Source organism: Leopardus geoffroyi, chromosome C2 (assembly GCF_018350155.1).
Source record: "Leopardus geoffroyi isolate Oge1 chromosome C2, O.geoffroyi_Oge1_pat1.0, whole genome shotgun sequence".
Classification (NCBI taxonomy): Eukaryota; Metazoa; Chordata; class Mammalia; order Carnivora; family Felidae; genus Leopardus; species Leopardus geoffroyi.
This window is the reverse complement of record NC_059333.1, coordinates 109,844,307-109,850,306: the sequence shown is the minus strand read 5'-3', so window position 1 is coordinate 109,850,306 and position 6,000 is coordinate 109,844,307. Positions and strand designations below refer to the sequence as shown.

Genomic DNA, 6,000 nt, shown 5'->3' with positions numbered 1-6,000 from the left:
GGCGTTTGAGTTTTGTTTTTTCTTTTTCTAGTTCACCTTTGCACTGCAGATGTTTCTTTTCAGTGGCCTCAGTTTTAAGTAGGAATCTCTGACTTGACTTTTCACCTTGCTCTCTAAGAAGTCCCTGGCACTTACAAGTCCTGTTACAAATGCAACCGTAGGTTTGGTGAGGCTGCAGACGGGTAGCCACCCCCGGACAGCACCACCTTTAACACTTACAAGACTTTCTGAATTCATGCCTTTAATCTTGGCGTTTCCTTCACTTTCTTGCTGGCTCAGTGGTGCATTTAAAGGGCCTTTAAAAAATACTGTATCAAGCGTTTGTAAGTGTTGTGTACAGGGACAGCTTTTAAGGATCTACTCTGTAACTTGTTGGAACCAACGCATCATTCCACTGTTAATAACTTATGCATGGTAGCCCGGAGGACTACTTTCTGGTCCATCTCTATAACCCACTAAATTGCATGACCTTGTACAACCTCTATAAGTCTCAGGTTTTCTGAGTTTCCTAACCTGGGGACTCTTTCTTTATTAGATCCTTCAAAAGAGAAATCTTCTTAAACTTGTTTAACCTCCTTCTAGGAAGAGATTTAGCATTCCTGATGAAACCCTTAAATTTTGGTAAACTTTAATGAGATTAAGACTTGTGGGAAACACACCTTCTTGACTATCAGCTGAAAGAGAGTCTAAAAACAACTTTAACTATACCTTTTTTCTTTTTCTGTATATTCTCTTTTCATTTTTCTTCCCCTGTAAAATACCCCTACCACTAAAAGTGGATCTTTGAATTGGCTTCCTGCAATGTTCTCCTCTTGCGACAAGACAGAACTAAAACTATGATATATGCTTATCACTGAATAGTCTGAAAAGTTCTCATTAACAAATCTTTAATTTTTAAAAGAATTTAAATGAATTACCTTTATTTTCAACTTCCAGCTATAAGTTTAGAGGCACTATACACAAACCAGATTGTCTTATTTTCTACTGGTAATTAGATATTCCTGAACTGCGAGGGTATTCTATTACCTTCCAAAAAGAACCTTTTTCTGTTTAAAATTTTTGTGCAAATTGGAAAACAAAATATAGCTTGAAAAGTTTAAATGGAAATGTTAAGATCAGGCATGAATTTAAGTTGCATTTTCTGTTGGTATGCAAATTTGGGGATTATTCTGGCCAGGCACCCCCCCATATTCATTATTATGTTAATCAGAAGAAACATATTACATTTTTAATACATGGGGCTCCCTGTGAAGAAACTGAGGCCTGGCTACATGGGAAAAAAAAAAAAAAGGACTTTTCTAACTGCTTGTAGTTCATTGTTGATTATGTAAGGTTGAAATAACATTTTGGTAATTTAGCTGAAAAGTAATAAAAATTAAGCACTAGAGTGTTAGAAGAACAAGATTTCTCACACAATGAATTTTAGTAAATCACTACCTATGCTTCAGTCCTTTCTGTAAAATGAGGAGAACTGTAACTCAGCATTTGAATCAAAAATGAACTAGACTCAGGGGCTCCTGGCTGGCTCAGTTGGTAGAACAGGAGACTCTTGATCTTGGGGTTTGTAAGTTCAATCCCCAACCCCCACATTGGGTGCAGAGATTACTTAAAAATCAGATCTTAAAAAAAAATGAACTGGGTTCATATTCCAGTTGAAACAGTTCCCAGTAGTTTTAACTTGGCCAAGCTCCTTATGCTCATTTATGGGGCAATTACATCCATATTTCAGGGTTGTCATGAGGATTAAGTGGTGTGTAACACGTGAACCAGACAAGAGTAAAGCATAGAGATATGGAGAGAATTCTTTTGAAGCCTATATATTAGATTGATGTATATTAATCTAGTTATTTAATAATTATTTTAACTTCTTAAAAAGTGTCTCTACATTGTATCCCACTTACTATTTCATTAGCAAGTATTACTATTTCTCCTTGCCTTTCAGGTCTACCACGTAAAGAATGTAAAATCTGTCAGTTACTGGATGTCAAAAACAGATAATTGCGAGTTCAGCAAAAGTCACCTGTATTTCAGTATGACTTCCTCAGGGTGTGTGTGTGTGTCTGTGTTTGCAATGAGACATGATTTGAAAAAGGAAAAGGACACTGTTGAAGCTACGGCATTGAATAATTGAACTAAAAATCATGTAAGCAAAACAAAACCCCCAAACCCCCAAACCACACCAATATGGGAGGTCTAGTTCTTCCGAGCTCCTTGACACTTAGAGCTGCTGAAGGTAGCTTTTATAAAGAAATCGCCTTTGTGCAAAAAGTATTTTTTTTAAACTTCCTTGAGGGGGAATCGCATGTCTTACATGAGAATGCTGTGCTGCTACCTGGCTCCATGAAAACGAGAAGGGTCCAGACACATTATAGCTAATTTTAGAAGGCAGACACACCTTCGCTTATTTTCTGTGCCTCTCTCGCTCCCGGTCCCCAAGCCTTTGGATATACACATCACTAGATTCCCAAGAGTCAGGAGGTGGGAGTGGGGAGTTTCAATACAGAATATAGCTCTTGACATCATTTTGGTCTGACCAAGAAAAAGAAAGGAAGAGAAGAAAGAGGAGAGAGGAGGAGAAAGACGGGAAGAAGGAAAAGGGAGAGGGGTCAAGAAAGAAAGGAAACAAAAAAGGGAAGGGACAGAACAAAACAAATAGGAAAGGAAGGAAGCTGGGATGGAGGGAGGAGAAGGAGAGCGAAAGAAGAATGTGAGAAGAGAATCATTTTGGTCTCAGGTTGACTAGGGAGAGCAACAGAACCTTCATCAGCACTACACATTCTCGAAGAGGCGATGCATTGTTTTCTTGAAAGCCCCGACGCTAAGCAATTCCAAGAATGTTTGGCAAAGCCCTTTTGGGAAGGGTGAGGTGGGGGGGCTTTCTCGCACGCACGCACACCCGGCCCCCACACACGATGTGACAGGGTTCGGGAGACCTAGCGGAAACCTTCAGGTCACCCAGGGAACTGCTCCTCTCGCTCGTCCTGCGGCGGGGGGGGGACGGGGGGGGGTGAAAGCGCCGAGACGCGCGGGGCGCGGAGATGTGCAAGTGGCGAAGCTTGACCGCGCGCAGGCGGGAGCAGCCGCCCAACTCCCGGCGCGGGATCCGCTGAGAGGCCACGGTGAGTCCCTCCGGGTGCGGGTCCGAGGGATGCCTGGTTCCCCCTCGCTCCTCCAGCCCGGGCCGCCGCGGGGCCGGAACCTCCCCCGAGTCCGGCCTCGCTCGGCGGCGCCGCCGCCCGCCGCCCGGAGCCCGCGCCGCTCGGGGCGCGCTGGGGCGGACGCACGGACCGACCGGCGCTCGGCGGGGCTCCCCACGCCCGGCCCCGTGCGCTCATTGGTCGGGATGTGTCTGCTCAGCAGCCTCCAACTTCTCCCGAATCCCACTGGTGAGTCCTGGGAGAGCGAGCCCGCACCTGGGAGCTGGGGAGAAGGGTCCGAAGGGCGCGAGAGCACGGGCGGTGGGAGCCGGTGGGACGGGCACGGGGCGGGCACAGCCGACCGAGGGCAGCGGCCGCCCGGGAGGCGCACGGAGCAGGGGCAGCGGCTCGGCTCCGGCGCAATCGAGCGCCCGGGACCCCGCGGCCGTGGGCGAGGGAGGCGTGCCCTGGGAAGGTGCCGCATCTGGGACTCGAAGAGTGAGGGAAGGGGCAAAGAGGGTGACCTGGAGGAGGGGTCTGCGAGTGATGTGGGGTCGAGTCTTCGGGTTCATTTCCACAGCTCCCTGCAGCCTCTGCCTCGGGGAGTTATGTTTGGTTGCCGGGATCAGCGCTATCAAATTGCAGGGGGTCTGATCTGGGGGCTGGGAATTTGCCATTCCGCGGTACAGACACGGATTTTTTTTTTTTTTTTTTTTTTAAGCAAGGTTTGTTTTCATTTTGGTTTCTATTGGATTTTCTCATTTGTAACTCACTTTTCTGTTTTTACTTTTCCTAACCTGAAGATCCTTTCATTACCCTAGCTCTTCATCTTGCCTTAACCTTAGCTTGCTATTATATAATTTATGCTGATAGCGTGCTTAAATCACAGAGGGTTGGTTGGCGGGAGCAGGGGGGAGTTCCTAGGTAGGTGAAAGTTTTCTTACCTCATTGGCCTCAGTGTATTTGTATTATTCGAAAATAAGGGTAATTGCAACCAAACGTTCCTCTTTAGCCACTTGATTGAGTCTGTTCCTCCCCCATAGGTGATGCAAATGGTAATTTTATTAAACTGGAAAGTAGTACCTGACGTGCAGTGTCAGCATTGGGGAGCTGCCAATCGGCAGGCCGGCTTTGGAGGCTTGCAGCGTCTTCACTCTTGCATTATTTCTGGGCCCCAGCAGTTACAAAAATTTGTCCGGTACTTTCTTGAACTCGCTGCTGTGACTTCTGTTGAATAGCTGCACGGCATATGGTAGTGATGTGGTTGTTACTTTGTGTCCAGACCCCCGGGAATACCTATACAGTAATGTCCTGGGAAAAAAGGAGATGGTTTCTCTCTTGACCTGCCTCTTCAGCCTCCGCAGCTACAGCCTAAATGTGCAACCTGTCTCTCCTGCTTCCTGTGCCTCAGTTTCCATAACACAAGATTGTTTTAATAGTGTACCCTCAGGGACTTGCAGAAATGCTAATGTGGGAAAGTGCTGTGAAGATGAAAATCGCTTTGGTTTATAGACTTCCCTTTAACAAAGCAGTTATCCTGGAGGTTGATTTGACTCTATTCTCAACTGGTGTAAGAATTGCTGCTTTATATTGCTTTGGAATGCTGTTTCTACTTAAGCAAAATAATCATTCTTTTGGTAATGTTATTTAGCTGAAGTTGGCAGATTTCTTGTTGGGTTATATCTCCTAATTCTCTGTTCTCTCCTCTGGAAGTGTCTCCTTTTTGGTTGAAACTTTCTGACCATATCTCCAATTGAGATGTACTATTTTAAACATGTAGGTATTTTGGGGTGGGGGGCATATCCTGCTTTATATGGAACTATAAGTATCAACTTTATAATTTTTTTTGTATCCTTTTGCCCTCTTCCCTCCCTTCTCTAAAATGGGGTTGGGTGTAGTTGACTTGAATATTCTGTATCTAGGGGGTTGGTGATTCATCTTGGTGTTCAAGATTCTGGCTCCTGTTTTCTTATAGGAACATAGTGAATCCACCAGAAGTGTCTGGAAATGAATGGCAGAGTTAACCAGGAAGTTAAACTTGTATCATTTCTCCTTTTGCTCAGTGCTGTTCAAAATTGCTACTTAGGAGCAAAAGACAAAAAAAAAAAAAAAAAAAAAAAAAAAAAAAAAAATCAGCGTGTTTACAAGAGGGGCAGATGGAGGGTGTGCAGGTGATTCAAAGATGATATTCTTTTGATGCAGGTAAAAGGGCTAACAGCTGTAGTCACTGCCTTTATTTCCCTGTAACAATTTATGCAGTCTTAGGTGCAGACCCATTAAAAGCCCAGCTGCCTCTGTACCCCAGTCTCAAGGGTAAGGAGAAGTGAGGGAAAAGTAACCTAGACGGGAGAAAGACATGCCTGCCTACCAGTTTTCTGAAGTTGGAAGCCTGGTGGAGCCAAAGAGCACCTTTAATTTAACCCTGTGGCTACCCTGGTTCCTGGCCCTAAGTTTTACTACAGAAACTGATTGTTGTTTCTCAGAGAGAACTAAAATGAGAAGTGGATCAGGGTGCCTGGGTGGCTCAGTTGGTTGGGCGACCGACTTCGGCTCAGGTCATGATCTCACAGTTTGTGGGTTCGAGCCCCATGCTGGGCTCTGTGCTGACAGCTCAGAGCCTGGAGCTTATTTCAGATTCTGTGTCTCCCCCTCTCTCTGCTCCTCCCCTGCTCACGCTCTGTGTCTCTCGGTCTCGCAATAATAAATAAATGTTAAAAAAAAATTTTTTTTAATGAGAAGTGGATCGTATTATTTCAGGGAAACTTGGCTAGATTGTCTTCTGAAATATTAGAGCAGGAAGACAAATGCTCATGAAAGGCAAATGTGATTAATATTCAGATGCTGTTTACGCCACTCTTGAATT

At 44.9% G+C, this 6,000-nt stretch overlaps 1 protein-coding gene across 3 annotated transcripts in view; it reads left to right on the top strand.

Moving 5' to 3' along the window:
- The first annotated feature begins 2,910 nt into the window (after window positions 1–2,910).
- The window catches only part of MME (membrane metalloendopeptidase), a 99,467-nt gene continuing 96,377 nt past the window's right edge, over window positions 2,911–6,000 (top strand). Inside the window, exon 1 of one of the 3 annotated variants that reach the window (XM_045503198.1) lies at window positions 2,911–3,119. The gene's annotated coding sequence lies outside the window, so the exon portion shown is untranslated. Of the gene's footprint in view, window positions 3,120–3,253; window positions 3,387–3,612; window positions 3,636–6,000 lie in introns of those variants that run through there. The other 2 variants (XM_045503199.1, XM_045503201.1) reach the window with 2 other exon arrangements.